The sequence below is a fragment of the Marmota monax genome, unplaced genomic scaffold (assembly GCF_021218885.2).
Source record: "Marmota monax isolate L192 unplaced genomic scaffold, Marmota_monax_Labrador192_F-V1.1 WCK01_AAM20220418_F8-fsc00338, whole genome shotgun sequence".
Lineage (NCBI taxonomy): Eukaryota > Metazoa > Chordata > Mammalia > Rodentia > Sciuridae > Marmota > Marmota monax.
In genome coordinates, this window is record NW_026693035.1 from 634,057 (window position 1) to 651,870 (window position 17,814).

The window sequence follows — 17,814 nt, forward strand, 5'->3', positions numbered from 1 at the left end:
TCTTTTTGTAGTATTGGGGATGGAACCCAGAGCTTTGGCCCACGCTAAGCGAGTACTTTACCACTGAGTTACACTCTTGGCCTATGTGTGTGTGAGGTGATAACTGTTAAAACTCATGGACACCGATCCATTCCTATCCAGTTCAGTAGGAGTGTTTGAATCATGTTTCCTGCTGCCTTACATTCTTCCGAGAGCGGAGGTAGAGAAATAAGTTTGATAGAAATCATAGTGCTTTGTGGGAACTGTAAATAAGAAAAGCATGAGCTTTGGGATTAGATTTGTGTTAATGCACTTGCAGCTCTCTGGGCATGGAATCTCAAGAGTCTTGTTCTCCTGTTACGTGGAAAATTACTGCCACAGGCTTTCTATGAGGCTGAAAAGAGCCCCTGTTTTGGGATGGGGGAGGGAAGAATGGATTAGACAAAGGGGAATGAAGGAAGGGGGGGATGGGAAAAGGAAAGAGTAGAATGAATCGGCGATAACCTTCCTATGTTCATATATGAATACACCATCAGTGTAACTTCCCATCATACAACCACAAGAATGAGATCCTAATAAGTTATACTCCATGTATATATAATGTCAGCTCTACTGTCATGTATATCTAAAAAGAACAAATTTAACAACAAAAAGCCCCTGTTGGTCAAGCTCACAAAACCAAGCTTGGTACATATAAATCACTTCCAAGACCCTCTTTCCTCTCCTATTCTTTAGAGATAGCACCCCCCAAAGCTGGCTGATAACTGGTACTGGAAGAGCCTTTCCTGTCCAGTTAATGACACTGGTCAATTCTGCTCAAAATACTTGTCAGAGAGGAATAGATGAGGAGTAGTTGACTCTTGGTGCCTTCCCAAATGGCCCCTCAGGTTAAATGGTGAATGGATTGGGGCTTCAAGAAGATTTTGCTCTTTCTTCTCTTTAGGGGTCAGTCATACGTGGAATTTCCAGGGAACCTGAACTCTGGGATGGGTTTCCCCACCTGTCTGTGTTAAATCTTTTTATAGTATAGACTTTTTGTTTGTTTGTTTTTCTATTTCCAGTATCGGGAATCAAACCACTGCTTTACCACTGAGCTCTATCTCCATTCCCTTTTTAAAAAAAATTTTGAATTCTTTAAAAAGAGTCTAAGTTGCATAGGGCCTCACTGAGTTGTGGAGGCTGGCCACCTCAAACTTGAGATCCTTCTGACTTAGCCTCCTAACTCAGATTACCTGTGTGTCCTACTGCGCCCAGGCACAGTGTACAATCTTGGTATAGGTTCTTTGGGTGTTTCTTCAGGTTTGAAGTATTGGCTGCTTTTATAACTGCAATTTAAAAGCTAGGTGCAACATGGCACTCATTAAATGATAAAGCAAGGATAGTTTTTTTGATAATCTTATTAACTTTTCATCTAACCAAAATGTCTGACAAACAACTTAGAGGTGGAAATTTTATTTTGGGCTTATGATTTAAGGGGGTCTTACTTAGTCCATGATCTCCCAACTGTATTACTCTTTACTCCAGGTGAGGCAGAACATCAGTGGTGGTAAGGTGCACTGCACACAAGAAGCAGAGTGGGCAAGGCGCCAGGGACAAAACATCAAACCCAAAGGCAGGTCACCGCTCTCCGCCCCCCAATTTTCTCCAGTCATGCCTCATCTGCCTACACTTAACACATAGGACAGTAGTCCTTTTAAATTATTAACCCATCAAGTTAATTGAACCACTGATTAAATTACAGCTCTCACAATCTAATCTTTTCATCTGTGAACATTGTTACTTTAACTCAAGAGCTTTTGGGGGACACCTCATATTCAAGCCATAACATACTAAAATAGCACTCCAAGTCTCTGTCCTACTTTCACCTCCAGCACTTAAAGGGTGTCTTAGTCAACCCAACGCCACATTTGACTCTGCTGCCAGAATAGAATGAAAAGATAAAACCTATTTATTCTCCTAATAAGGTTTCTATGACATGAATGGGTCTCTCATAAGGAAATTGTGTGTCTGAAACAAAGTTAACTTCAGGATCTGAGAACTCAAGATATCAGGACATTACAGAATTCTTTTTTTTTTTTAATGTAATTTTTAAAATTTTTATGACAGCAGAATGCATTACAATTCCTACTACATATAAACAGCACAATTTTTCATATCTCTGATTGTATACATAGTATATTCACACCAATTATCAACTATCCAAATTCAGTAGGCAAGAATGGCAAAAGCTAAATGCAAAGATATTCATTTTTTCCAAATTAGGATTGACTCTAATCAAAGAAAATCAAGTACTAAATGGAAAAATAGAGGAAGGTATGAATTAATTTCGAAAAATGAAAGATTCAAGATGCTTTTCCCCTTGAATATAATGATGAAGTACCAAATCTTGTAGACTGCTTCTTGTAACTTGCAAATAGTGAAGTTAACCTAAAAGAAAAGCAGACAAGGATATCAAAGATGTTCATTTTTCCAAAAGTCTTACTTTTGGAAAAATAGAATATCATAGGATTTTATCCCTTGTTAAAGAGACCTGGTGAGTTGTTAGGTTTTGGGAAACTCCTCTATATCCGAAACATTTTCCTCATGGAAAAAAAGGCATGAGGGTGCTTTGCCTTCTAAATAGCTATGCTTTGATCTGGATGGTTCATTTTGAAAGAAAGATTTCGATTTCTTTTTTTCTTTTTGTATTGGGGAATTGAACTCAGGGACTGTTGACATATCCACAGGCCTATTTTGTGTTGCTTAGTGTCTCGCTGTTACTAAGGCTTGGCTTTGAACCCAGGATCCTTCTTTCTCAACCTTCCAAGCTGCTGAGATCACAGGAATGTGTCTCAGCGCCGGCTTTAATTTCTTTTTTAAAGTACACTATCCACCTGGTCATGGGGCCTGCACAGGTGTAGGGGGCGCGGGGTGGCGGGGTGTGTGTGGGGTAGTTGCATGGCGGCAGTGCACCTGCACAGAGTTGCTAGCTGGTAGAGTGAAAACCACAAGTGCACCTGGATCGAAGAATTGGAGACCATTGGTCGGCAATTATGACCCGGCTCCCCTGTGCCAGGTCTCAGTGGTGCTGTTGATGTGACCTTGGACACAGCCTCCCTCCTCCGTCCTCAGTTTGACATTTGCACAATGAGGACAGCAACCTCACCTACCTGCTTCCCGGTGGTAAGGACAAGGGAACACAAGGGAAGTGCGGTGACAGAGTCAAAGTTCTGCAGGCTGGCGACTCTTATCACTGTCTCAGGTGACCCCGCGACCCCGCTCCTACTCAGTGCGGACAGCACTAGCACGAACTTCTTGAAGAACGGAGTGAAAACCACATAATCGCTGGAAAAGTCCCAGCGCTAGCGTAAGGGTTTACCAGTTGCATATTTCTGAGGCAGGATGGACAGTTTCCAGCAGGCTGACATTTTATTTGCTAGCTTAGGGTCTGAAAGGGATTTAAATGGATTCAGCAGGCACTGAAGAAGAACAATGATATAAGCCTAGAAAGTGTGTGTGGGGGGGAGAAAGTCATAACTCTTTAGTTGACTTAGTGTATCTTTCACTGATGAAAATTATATTCCACAGTCAGACTTACCTTATTTTGGGAAATATTAACTCCCTTTACTTCTTTGTGTCATGTTTTATAAAACAGTTCCTTTGATTTCATTTCTCACCCCCCTGTTTCTGGGCAGGTGGATTGGCATTCTAGTTTTGTATGTCACATATAAAGGGAAACTAGATGTGCTGATGAAATCCTGCTGAGCAGTTACTTGATCATCCTCATGGTCCTCTGGCAGTTGTTATAGATACTGTGTCAGCCATCTTGTGTGTGAGCATGAAAGGTGAAAAGTAGCCATTTATATTTGACACCTATTTCTTTTTATTTATGTTTTCCTAAGCTTAGTGAGATGTAATAGAGAATTATACAATAGGATCAGGGTAGCCCTGAAATTGCAGCCATTGGTGAGAAGGGCAAGTAGACTGGAAAACTTGGAGCTTATAGCTGGTTTCTGAACACAGGGCAGCGTAGAGGGGGCCAGTGGGCTCAACTTGTAGCGTGTGACCTCCATGCAATTGATCAGCATTGGAATTGCATTGAACAGTGCCTTTTTTTTTTTTTTTGCTTTTTTAAAAATTAAGAACATTTATTTTTAATACCTTTATTTTATTTTTATGTAGTGCTGAAGATCAAACCCAGTGCCTCACGCGTGCCAGGCAAGCACTTTACCTCTGAGCCACAATCCCAGCCCACGGTACCTGTCTTTAATGACTTCCCTTCATGGAACTTTTACCTCTTCAGTTGCTCCACTCACCCAACCACCATCCCTCTTGTAACACATTCAACCAGCCTTAAGCTCATTGCATGTAGGTACTTCCCAGCCTCTTGACATCATTTCCATTTGCCTCTCCAACCCCACACCACATGTCATCACTGGCTCTGTTGCCACCTCTCTTTAGCTTTGTTTTTCTTCTGATACTTTGCTTCACCTGCTTCTTTCCACAGCTGCTCCCGTATTCTCTCAAGCTCCCATCTCCCAAGATGCTTGTCTGCAGTCATTCAGTGCCCACACTGTTAGCTCTTTCCTCTCTGTGCCTACTTATTTATCAGCTTGAGCTCTTCCTATCATCTTATTCATCTCACAACTTGCCCTAGTACCTTCATTTCCCTTCACCAGTTTTTCAACAAGACCCTTTGGGTTTCCTTCTGTTATGTAAAACTAGAAATAGTTTGTGGAAAAGACTCAAATTGTGATTCCAGTAGCAAAGTCTTCCATTCCCTGTGTGTCCCCCATCTTTGGACCATTACCAGGAAGGCATCTCCTGTTGAAATGCCTCTTCTTGATTTTGGTTTTAGATTGTTATGCAGCTCTCCTAGAATTTTCTTTCACTCTTCCTGTGTTGTCTCTCTCAATGTCCTCCCTGTGTTTCCTGCTTCTAGACTCTAGTTAGAAAGTTCTGTTTTCCAAGATGAAAAATAATTGAGGTGTTTTCCTCCATAAGTAAGAAATTTGGTTAATTAAAAACAACCCTGTTAAACCACAGTATCATTTGACAACAAACAATCTAGAATAACATGATCATGTGTATCATTAAGGTAGAAAGATTTTCACCTTTATTCAGTTTCCCTACAAATGCACTGAGCTATGATCTTCAAAAGAACATAGGCACCTCTGAAAAAAATCACATAGCACATATGGTCTTTTACAATCCATACTTGAAAAAGACAGAAAAACATGTCAAGGCAAGTTAAATAACAGCAGCTCAATATTCACAATAATGATGATTGAACATCAAATGAAAACTTTATAAGACTATGGGGTAATGCCACTGAGATATAAAAGTAACAGATAAAATAGATTAAAAACTTCAGAGAAATAATTATGTATACAAACGGTTATAACACTCATTACAAAACTAATAAGAAATAACAATTTTCCAAACACCATCTATCTCAAAACTATTTAAAATAAACATAGATAAAATAAGCAACATTTATCATATGTACTAAAGCTATGACAATCCTATGAATAAATCATCTCCTTGCTTCATATTCTTAAGGAATGTATGACCCAAGATGAATTAAAAGAAGAGGGTAAAAAAGACAATTTACAGGTGAGTGAGATATTCATGACTAAAGGACATTTATTCACTTTAGACCAAGATCAACCTTTCACCATTGCCGACATTTGGGCCCAAATTGTCTGGGTTAAGGATTTCTAGCACGTCCTGTGTGACAAACTGTTCTCTCTCAGGTCTGGATGAGCAACCTCAGAGCACCCAGCACACCTCTAGGAGGTCATCTATGTGGTTGGGGTTTGAGACCATGAAGCTGACTTGGAGATGCAGTCTGTTTCACCTCTACAGAGGTGGCTGTGGGTGGGAGGTGGACAGGACTGGATCAAGAAGTTAGGTCCTTGAGCGTCCTAAATAAACAATAAGTGACCCTGTCATCAGGCCAAGGATACAGAATTTTGTACCTCCCCTCAGGCCTCCATGGTACCAGGACTTCTAGGCAATGAAGGTGTGATCTCAGCCCCATACCCAGAGCTCCGGATCATAAGCTTGAATCTTGGAAAGAAAAAGAGCCCCCACCAAAGCTGATGACTTTACAGGATATTGAGTGTTTTGAAATTAAAGTTAATTTATTTTCCCATTCCTTAAAATTACTTCACTTTGATATAGACTTTCTAGTCACCATGATTCAACAGTCTACAAATATCTCAACAAATACAATGTTGAGAGGCTTGATTCTATTAACTAAGTTCTGTCAGCTACAAAGCAAGTGACATATCAAGGTGTAACTATTAGATTTATTTAGCCTGGTGAGAAATGAAGTAGTTATATGTGGATATCACAACATTATTTCACTTATTACTAACATGGATAACACAGGAGCATATTATATAAGATGTGGGACATCATATTTTCAGCTTTCTTTTCAATAAAAATTAAGTATACTTTCCTATTCTATATCAGATAAGTAAATTATGCTAGCTGTGTAGAAAATTTTGTGAAGATGCTTTGACAGATACAATCATTTTGGTGTCCCATCTAAATCAAACTTGAAAAGTTGATTTTATCAAGAGACAACTTTATTATTGTCTCTGATTTGAGTGGAATAATGGTTAGTGATATTTATGCTTGGATCCATCAAAACAACTTAGTTACATAGTTAAATGTATTTTTAATCATTGAAATCCTATTATAGTTTCAACATAACCATAAGGTTGGCAGGTCAGTAGTTTTGGTATGATTTTTGTTTAAAACTAAAGAGTACATCTCGGTGTTCCAGACAAATAATTAAACTGTAATTTTAGTTAGATCCAAAGTAGTAATTAATTGTGCAAAAATTGTATAAGTGAAAAAGTATTTCACCATAAAATGTTCTGCTTTGTGAATAATTTTAGTATAGTATGAAAATTCCTTCATCTCATTTATCCACTTCCTTTAAAATAAACCATAGATTACAATTGTTAAATCTATTTATACATAAATATATACTAAAGACCCAAGATATATATCTAAAAAATCGCTTATATGTGTTTTATTAAACTATAGTTCCCTTAATGCATAGAAATTGGATTTGGCTTTACATTTTTAATGTACTTTTCCTCAAGATATGAACTTCATTTTCCTAAAATGGAACTTTCTTTTATTACTTGAATCACTTATGTATACCTAGTAAATTTCCATGAATTTTTTGTAAGATTGCATACAGTAAATTGAGATACAAATTTGGTTCACTACAAAAAAAAAAAAAAAATGCAACAAACAAACTGATGACTGCCTGGAAGTCCTTCCCTCTGTGCACAACCTACAGAGTTTCTCCCCTTCCAATCCCACCTGCAGTCACCCACCTTCCTGTGTTTCTCCAATCAGCCCATCCCTCTCCCCCCACAAGCACACACAGCACCACCCACCCCTTCACACTCCTCCCTGGAAACTCGACTGTTCCAGCCCATGGAATAGATGAATTGGTAATGTGTGGAACAGGGGACGCTGGACACAGCTCTTCCCATAGAGGAAATGAAAGATGTCTTGTTTAGGAGCCTGGTTGTCCTCCTCCAAGTCACTCGCCAGGTAGCTGGGGAAAACCAGGTTGTTCCTCAGAGGCACAATCAGGAAGGACCTCCCCTTGGAGGCAGCTTCCCAAAAAGGACCCCCAGAGGACCATCTTCAGACAGGACTACACCAGCCCTATTAAGGGTTACGGAGAACCACGCCATGGTCCAGAGATCTCTGCCAGACACACACCTTCTGAAGGACTCTAGCCTTTTTCTAGAAAGCATTGAGCAACACAGTTGTGGGAGAGCCTAAGGGGTGGTTGGACCCATCTTGGAAGGATTTTCAGAAGGTATGTACAAGGCCACAAATGTGAGAAGGCATCTGTATGAAGGACCAGAAGGGAGCACTTTACACTGCACCTGTGCCGGGCTGGGAATTGGGCATCTATCTTGGAAACTCAGAGGCAGAAGACAACAATGTTGGTGTAGATACAGGAAGTAAGAGCGGTCAAATGTGGCTGCACCTTCAGTCTCTCTGCCAGGGACATAATGCTTCCTTCACTCCTTTTAAGTGAGCTTCATGTTTCCTTTGGTTTTGTTTAATTTTTTAAATCTGGCCTTAATGAAGCTCATGTGTTTGTTTTGACTAGGAGAAGTGTGAAAAACAACCATGCTACAATGCTATAATTTCTTGTACACAGGAGGGTCTTGGGTAAGCTGGAGAACAGGGGGTCCCAAGAGCAAACAGGACAAAGAGGCTAAAGATAAACTATAGGTTAGTGCCCCTCTGCTCCCATTCTACCCTCCCAAGTAATGAATCCTGATTGATGAAGGAGACCAAATACTCACAGGGCCAGAAAGAAGTGGATTCGTTGGTACTGCCAGGAGAAGAGGCCAGCCCGGCTAACATAAGCTATGATCATAGACAGGAGGTACTGATGGAGAGAGGAAAAAAGAGAGAGAGGTCACATCCTGGAAGAGGAGGAAAGAGGGGAACGAAGAATGGAGGTCTGGGGTAGAGAGTGCTCCTAGGAGAAGGTAGCCGAGTAAGGAGACCTGCTTCTTTGGGGAAGGACAGGAAGGATCAAGGTCAATTGGAGCAGTCAGGGGGAGAGAAGGCCTAGGTGTGCACTGGAGGGCCAGATCACAGGGGACCTTTTGAGGGAAGGCATGTAGGTCAGCTGGGTGAGGAGGGTCTTAGGTAAGCTGGAGAACAGGGGGTCTCAGGGAGCTCAAACAGAAGAGGAGCCCAGAACCTCAGGTGGCAACAAGCAAAAGGAAGTAGCCATGCAAGACTGTGGACTTGGGCTTGAAGCCCAAAGCACCTCAAGAAGAAGCAAGGTCCACCTGTCCTCTCTGCAGGAAACTGCTAGGTCCTGAATGGAGATGTGACAAGCCACAAAGGAGCCAGGACTTGGCACATTTTGTTGGCTCTACGTGGAGCCAGAGGGAAGGACCATGGGCTAGAAATCCCTCCCCATGCAGGCTGTGCTGGAGCAGGAACACTGCCCAGTGGAGAACAACCTCACCTTGTCAGACACCCTCAGGTTCTTGTCCCAGGCCAGGAATCTTTTGACAGCAGGATCCTCTGTGAACAGAACACTGGTGTTAGTTGGGAACCAGAAGGGGCTTCAATGGGAGACAGAGAGCAGAGAGGAGAATAGGACCTCCATTGGAGAAGGTGTGGGATTGGAGCACAATAGAGGTGGATAGGAAGAGAACGGGAACATTCCTAGGAAAGTTGCGTGGACCTGAGACCCCCCAACCAGGGAAACAACTGAGTGAGGGTTTGTGTAACAGAAAGGGTATCTGTATGATTAAGAGCTTCTAGTAAACTGTGGGGGCCCATCATCACTCCAAAATACACCACCTTAGAACCAGAGTTACTAGGTCATTTTTCATTTGATTTCATTTTTCATTTTACAACAGCGTGAACATGGTCCCATTAACCACCTCTCAGGGAGGATGAAATGTATTACAGCCACAATGTCTGCAATCAGTGAGGATAATTGGAACCAAGCTCTGTGATCCCAAGCTGGGACCTTTTCATTTCTAATATAAGCATCCATCATCTAAGAGTCTCTGAGGGCAGATGGGTTCTGAGTCCTCCAGGAATGAGTAGATCAGAGATAGCAGGGCTCTTTGTGAAAAGTGCAGTGGCTGTAAGTTTCCCCTTTGTTTAACTCACACCATGATGCTTGCCAGTTACTTCACATTTGAACTAACTTTGTGACAAACATCTCTAACATCAACACCAAGAACCAGGAGACCAGGTGCCTGATCCCTGGCCAATCCCCTCATTTGTCCCCATAGTACCTGCTCCTAACTTGGTTGCCTCCACGTGGTTGAAATAAAATCTTTGCTTCATCCTCTGCCCAAGTTCAAACTCTACTGTGTTCTGCATAAGAAGCTGTCCTGAAGCTATTTCTTAACCCCCTGTGGTTATGAAAAACTTCCTTGACCATGAACTTGACAGGGAAAAGTGTGATTATATAAGAGGAGAGCTTTGTCCAGAAGTAATAAGTCAGTGGGCAGCATATATTCAGAAGTGAGTTCCGGCCATAAGCCATTTTATTGTGAGCAAACTGTAATGAAAATAGAGTTAATGAGAATATCTTCATTGTGGAATATGTGAACAGTTGCATGGAATATCCTACTGTGTCATATTCACATTGTTGTAAATAAATCTCCGTACTTGGTATCCTTAGGGAAGAATGGTCCAAATGAAAAAAAAGTGTAAAAAGGCAATTAATTTATGTGGAGAGAGGGAAACTCATGGCTAAGAGTTATTCACTTTAGACCGAAAACAACTTTTCATCACTGCTGACATTTGGGCTTAATTCTCTGAGTTAAGGATTTATAGCACATCTAGACAAACTGTTCTCTCTCAGGTCTGGCCAAGCAGCCTCATAGCACCCAGCACATTTCTAGGAGGTCATCTGTGTGGTTGTGGTTTTGAGGCTATGAAGCTGCCTGGGAGATTCAGGCTGTGTGTGCATGGCTATGGTGTTGCATGGTGTACAAAAGGTGGCTGTGGTGTTACATGGTGTGCAGAAGGTGGCTGTGGGTTGGAGGTGACAGGAGGGCGTCCAGCAGCTGGGTCCTTTGGATCTCCTAAATAGATAATGAATGACCCTGTCAGTAGGCCAGGGATACAGAATTTTGTACCTTCCCTCAGGCCGATGACCATAGGCCTCCATGGTTCCAGAACTTCTAGAGCATGAGAGTGTGATCTCAGCGCAAACCCAGAGCTCTGGATCATAGCTTGAATCTGGAAAGAAAAGGAGCTACCACAAAAGGAGATGGATGACCAGAAAGACCCTCCCTCCTTGTGCATCCTCCAGAGCATTCTCCCCAGATCCCACCTGCAACTACTCGCTTTCCCATGTCTGTCCTATCCAGCCCATCCCTCTCTACAAGCACACATGGCTGCACCCACCTTCACACACTCCTCCATGGAAACTTGCATTTCCAGCTCATGGAACAGATGATTGGTAGCATGGTCTGTGGAACAAGGGATGCTGGGTATAGCTCCTCCCACAGAAGAAACTAAAGATGTCTTGTGTAGGAGCCTGGTTATCCTTCTCCATGTCACTAGCCATGTAGCTGGAGAAAGAAATCAGGATGTTCCTCAGGGGCACAACCAGGAAGGACCTCCGTTTGGTGTCCTCATCCTTAAAAAGAATTCAGGCTGACCATCTTAAGACAGGACTACACCATCCCTATCCAGAATTAACCCTTGGTCCGGAGGCCTCTGTTGGACAGACACCTTCTGCAGGGCACCTCTCACACCCTGATGCTACTGAGAAACCCTCTGCAGCACCTGAGGCTGCTTATTGCCAGCGCAGTTGACTCGGTTTCCCCATCTCCATCCTCACCCACTTCCCTTCTGCTTTTTCCATGTGCTCACATCTGTGTCCCCATAGGTCAGGACCTGACCCTGGTTTATTTCTCTCCCACCAATTTGTCATCCCTCTCCCACCAATTTGCTAGTGGATGGCTTGGTTTTCATTGAGCACTTATTCAACAAGCTGTTGATAGATCTCCTTCCCCAGGTTCCTATTCCCTGACACGGAGGACCCACTTCATAATGTTTTGTTGAACACATGAATGAATGAATGAAGCTTTATCCATAGCCCAGTGCCTTATGACCACGTCATAGACTAAGTGCTATAACATAAACACTTTTGCAAGATAAAAAGAAGTCAGCTTAGTATTTTTAAATATTTGGATATTTGGATAAGACCTTGCCTTCCTGAGGTGTTCAGTGCAGCGGGATTAGGGCAAGGGGCAGGGAACATGATGCCATCTTATTATGGGCCTTAGTACTGCCAGGCTGTAGAGGGTGACTGATCTGGGAACAGAGCACAGATTTGTTTTGTTTTACAGACAGGGTTTTGCTTTTTTTGCACAGCTTATTGTCCAACTCCTGGGCTCCAGCGATCCCCTTGCCTGAACCTCTGAGTAGCTGAGAGTACAGATGGGTGCCACCCTGCCCAGGTAAGTGTTAGTTTTTAATCTGACTTTAAGAATAGGTCATTTTTGGGGCTGGGGTTGGGGCTCAGCAGTAGAGCACTCACCTAGCACGTGTGAGGCCCTGGGTTCGATCCTCAGCACCACATAAAAATAAATAAAATAAAGGTATTGTGTCCAACTACAACTAAAAATAAATATTAAAAAAATGTATGAAACCAGCTTGACAGGAAATACAAGATAAAGAGGGAACAGAGGGCATTTGGAAGATAGGTGGTAAAGGAATTTAATGGTGGAAAGACTGTAGAGAGGGCTTAATTCCACATGAGAACTCCATTTTTGGTTTAGAAAGTGATGAGCAACACAGTTGCTAAGGAGGCCTGGGAGGTTATTGGACCCCATTTTGGAAGGATTTTAGGGAATGCATAAAAAGTCTCAGGCCTAGGAGTCACTGGTAAGAAGGGCCAGCAGGGAGCACATTACAGTGAGCCTATACTGTGTAGACAGACCTGAACTGGGCGTCTCTCTTGGGAATCCAGAGGCAGAAGAAAATGCGACATTGGTGCAGGTACAAAGGTGTCAGATGCAGCTTCGGCTCCAGTCTCTGCAGGGATGGGATGTGCCCATGCTTCCCTCCTCTCAGGTGGGCTTTGTGTCCTTTGGTCTCATTGACTTCTTCTGACATTAAGGTAGTTTAAATGTTTGTTTTTACTACGAGTTCAAGAAAACTATGCTATACTGCTGTCATTTCTTCTACCAACTGCAAACAGGACAAGAAGTTAAAAATCAGAGGACAGGCTAGAGCCCCACTACTCCACTCCTACCCTCTCAGGTAGTGAATCATTGTTGTGGGAATAAAAGTGACAATGGTGACAGAAACCAAATGTCCAACCCTTCAGAGGACATTTATCTGAGTGTTTTTCTGTTTTAGGTAGAAGATGGAAGCCACACTTGGATGTCCAGGAAGCCGTGTGGTGAAGAGGGGCAGAGCCAGAACTCCTGGACCCCACCCAGTTCTCGCTTCCCACCTTCCATAGCCCAGATCTGAGAGGCTGCTTCAGTCTGGTTTCTGCACTGTGACCTCTAATTGCCATGTCTCCTCAGGTACCAATTCTGTCCTTTCTGCTCAGGGACACTACTGCCTTGCCCAGCTGTTCTCCTTCTCTGTGGCTTGGAGACTCCTCATCTGGCCAGTGAGCTGTTCTTTGTCTGGTCTGGCTTTTCTCAGCAATTTAAATTTCTAAAGATTGACATTTCTTATCTTTTTCCCTCTTTTTGAATTTGTTTCAGAGAGGACAGTAAGTCTGGACCCTGTGAATTCCATGTTGGGTAGAAGTGGCAAAAGTTCACCTTTGGCACTCATTCTTTTCCCCTAGGGTTTCACTAGTTCTTTGGATCATGATGGGACTTATCAAGGTACAGGGGCATTGACTTACTAAATTACAAGTGAAGGTGAAAGGAGAAGACTCAGCCCATGTGAGCCTGCCAAGGCAGAGGTAGGCAGAGCTTCCTTGGAAGCCTTCTATTCACATGAACCCCAAGGCTGAGCAAGGGGTTGTCACTCACCAGGATTGCAGCCTGGTTCAGAGGGTCCCTCTCATTGGAGGACTCAAGACCTGCTACAGCCCTTCCTTCTAAGGCCCTGATCATACCTCACCTCCCCACAAAAGTATTTCTTCTTTATTTCCTACTGTAGTGATTTTGATTTCTTTGGGATCCCTATTGCCTTATCCAACCAGAAGTTTCCAAAACTAAAATTATAACAGTGAAAACATTGTCATTCCCATTTAATCAGAATCTGTGAGGCTAGGCCCAAGCACCTGTGCTGTAGTGTTCCTCTATGCGACTTTATGCTGAAAGGCTGGTACTTGCAAAGCATTTCTGTTCACTCTGCCATCTCTCTAGTATAACTGTCATTGTTGTATCAGACAGCATCCATCGGAGAAAAAGGGAAGTGGAGAGGTAACAGTGGATTCTAGGCAAAACCTAAGAATTTACTCTAGTTTGGATAAGATATCAACATATAGTGAGACCAGCACTGCCTACTTGTAGCCAAAATAATCAAGGCTTTTCACGGTTTACAACAGAAAATTTAGCTGCAACAGAATTTTGATACTTTTGCATAGTCATGAATCACTTCAATATTAGATAAGGTGTTAGCAAATGTCATTGTGGGAAACCAAGAGTACAATTACTAAGAAGCTAAGATAGCTCTGATATTCTGGGAAATATAATCTTATGGGACCACAAATGGAGGCATGGGCTGTCCCTGACTGAAACATCATGTGGCACGTGAGTGCATTAGAAAGCTGTCCACTAGAAGAGTGTGTGAACTTCTCGGTTGTTATGGGTGGACCCAACCAGCTCTGTTGGTCACAGTTATCATGAATGGAAACTGGGTAAACAGAGCATCCTGGCAGTGGTCTTCTACTGTGATAGGACCTGCTTCCTGACCAGCAGTACCTTTCACATCAGGGAGAGACTTAGAGGGTAGCTCAGGCCTGTGAGGAAGAAGCCAAGGAACATGCAGGTCTCTTGGAAGGCCTCTGGGATCTCATCCAACTGAGAACATTTACTATTGCCTAATATAGTGGATACTTACTCTGCCAGCAGGTTAGATAAACTAAGTTCACTTCATTCATATTTGGTATGGGTAGATTAGAGTCAGGGAAGAGATCAAAATATAAAACAAACAGATATGCCTATATATAAGGTCTAACAGTGTATTAAAAGAAAGACTTTATAGCCCAAATGTGGAAGCAATCCAAAGCCTGTCAATGGATGAATGGATGAATGGACAAAAGATGGAGTCTATCCTCAAATTCAACTAGTAGCCCTAAAAAGGAAATGCTGGCACATTTCCACCAATATAGGAGCTTAAGGTCGGTGCACAAATCAGCCAGACATAGGAACAAATACTCTTGAGTTCACACTATGCAAGACAGACGAGGCACCAAGAATTGTTAAATTCATACAAAGTAGAATGAGGGTCGGCAGGAGCTATGGGAAGAGAAGTAGGGAGTTTCTGTTTCAAGGCTACAAAACCTTGTAGGGGTGATCAAAAAAAAAAAAAGCTCTAGAGAAAGGAATGTGGTAGTGACTGCACAAGGAAAACTTACAGTCACGCTTCACATGACAAAATTTTAGCCAATGATGGACCAATACATCACATATATGAACGGGCTCCATCACATGATATTCCACAGTGATGTCACAGCCACAGGTGTAAGCACACTGTATGCTGTGAGTGCACAATGATGAGATCAACTAAACACATCTGGGAAGAAACCTCCCTCACAAGAGACACATGGTCGTACTTAATGTTGCTGAATTCTACACTTCACAATGGTCACATATTTTGTTTGGAATATATATTTATTCACAAATTTTGCTGAGAGAGAGACAAAGCATGACTCGGTTACAAAGGTAGAAAGCAGAGGCCTAAATTAGGAGGTTGGTGAGCAACTCACCAGTTCCTTCAGGTACCATGCACTTTCCCCAGGAGAAAACAATGTCTAGAATTACAGAAGTTTCCTTTTTTTTTTTTTTGTATATGTGACATTTTTCTTTAAGGTACATAGTGGTAGTGAAATATGTGTGTCACGACCCATGCTTGGAATTCCAAATTTGCTAAGCAAGTGAGATTAATTGGAATTGAGAGGCAGACTTTTAGTTGACATATAAACTCCCCAAATTATAGATACCGTGTGAAGAGTATGTGAGTACATGCAGTTTTGTATTTTAGATCCTCAAAATGTCTCCCAAACTCAAGGATGGCTTACAATGTGTCCTCAAGACAGATTCCTGAAGACAGTAAAAGCCAGTGACATTTAGTAGAATAGCTTTGAAAACCACGGGTTTTCATTTTTCAGCTGACAATTCAATGTACCTGGTCTTTTGTGTATATTTATTATTTTCCTCTTGAGAGGACTTATCATTTCTGTTCTCCTTAAGTTTCCTTGACATTCTTCTCCCTCTTGGCCAGACTGAGCTCTGAAATGGTAATGTGCAGAGAAGAAGGGACAGACTCCAGAGGCCCTTGGCACACAGGGGACAAGTCTCTCCTCAGGACTGATCACTGCTGATTTCTCCTCTATCTGGAGAGGTGCATGTTCAACCAGATTGCAGAAGGGTTTGCAAAGATCAGAGTCTAGGTTTTGTGGAAGAGAAGCAAGTTTGGGAGAACTCACGACCACTTGTCAACTGTCTGCCAAGACTGAGGACCAGAATTCCCAGCTTAGCACCTCAGGGTACTGCCTGGAGGTAGTGGTGGATGACAAAGTTACAGGACCATCCGATGAGGGAGCTGGAGTGAGAACAGATTTGAGACCGTGACTGGCATGGAAGAAAGGATGGAGAAGTCAGGAAAGGTGGACTAAGGAAGCCCAGTTTGGAAGAAAGACAGGACAGGATGTGGGTCAAAGTCGTCCACGTGGAAGGTCAATCTTCAGAGAGAGGAACTGGGTTTGGAGATATGATCCAAACAGAGGAAAGGGTTAGAGGGGATGTAAGCAGGGTCACTCCCCCCAAAAGAGAAAGTTTGTATAATGTGGATAAGTTTTTAAAAACGGGGAGATGGGACCATGGAAAGGGAAATCAGGGGCAGATGGTTATCAACAAAGGCAAAATGTGCTGAGGAGAAAGGAAGAGTTGACTGGTTTGGGTTTTCTGGTGGTGGATTAGGCTTAGTGGTGAAAGGCTGAATTCTAAACAGCACCTTTACTTGGGTTTCTTTACTCAGCCCCACCTGCTGCCTCAGTCTTCCAGCCAGAAGAGGCAAACGGGTGATCATTGGAATTCAAAGAAGATGAATGGATATGCCAGAGTTTTCTGACTCGACCCAGAGTGTAGAACCCAGGATTCAGCCTGTCTTCTGTCCAGAAAAGAAAAGAGGTGCCATCTTCAGATTCAGAAGTGGAGGTGGAAATTGTCAGGGTTTTGACTTGACCTGGAAGGCAGGACTCCCAGCCTTCATACTGTCCTCTGTCCAAAAGAGGAAAGAGGAGTCGTCATTTGATTCTGAGGAGGAGATGGAAGTGGAGTTGTCAGTTTTGTGACTCCACTGAGGGGGTAGATCCCAGTCTTCAGAACTAGTCCTCTATCCTGAAGGGGAAAGGGAAGCAGTCATCAGATCCAGAGAAGCTGGAAGTGGATCTGTCCAAGTTTTCTGACTCCATACAGAGGGTAGAACTTGGGCTTCAACTTCAGTGCTCTGGCCAGAAGAAGAGGAAGTGGTCATCAGATTCTGAGGAGGATCTAGAGGATCTGGACCTTGAGCCTAAGTACCTCTGGGTTGTGGAGACACTGTGGCCTGAAGACGAAGCTGAAGAGACAGCGTGTGTACTCAGTGCTACCAGAGCACCATGAAGTCTTCACCAGGCTGGTAGGCAGGGAGACCTCATTTAGTTCCTTCCAGAGCTTTTTACACGAAACAGGAGCAGGCATATGGGGAGACAGTTGGGGGTTAGGGTAGGGATCAGGCACCTGAGCTCCTGGGTCATGATGCTGATATGTTAGTGATGTTTGTGTCATGGTTAAGTTCCAATGGAATAACTGGCAGGGACCACGGTGTGAATTAACTCTAGAGTGCTATTTTCCAGGTGTGTTCTGCTCCACCAGCAGAATTACCTCAAGTCCTTGCTATGAAGCAGAACTCTGGGCCTGACCTTGGGTGTATGAAATGATTTTTGGAGTAGGGATCAATAAAGTCTGAGGATCAGAACCAAAAATAAGGGCTGGGGTTGTGGCTCAGTGATAGAGTACTCGCCTGGCATTTGTGAGGCACTGGGTTTGATCCTCAGCACCACATAAAAATAAAATAAACATATTGTGTCCATCTACAACTTAAAAAAAAATAGAACTGAAAATGATGGTT

General features: G+C 42.8%; 1 protein-coding gene across 1 annotated transcript in view; it reads right to left on the minus strand.

Annotated features, from left to right (window-relative positions):
• Window positions 1-2,034: 2,034 nt before the first annotated feature.
• The window catches only part of LOC124098827 (kinesin-like protein KIF19), a 74,889-nt gene continuing 59,109 nt past the window's right edge, over window positions 2,035-17,814 (minus strand). The window contains exon 9 of the mRNA XM_058582471.1: window positions 2,035-2,406. The gene's annotated coding sequence lies outside the window, so the exon portion shown is untranslated. The remainder of the gene's footprint in view (window positions 2,407-17,814) is intronic.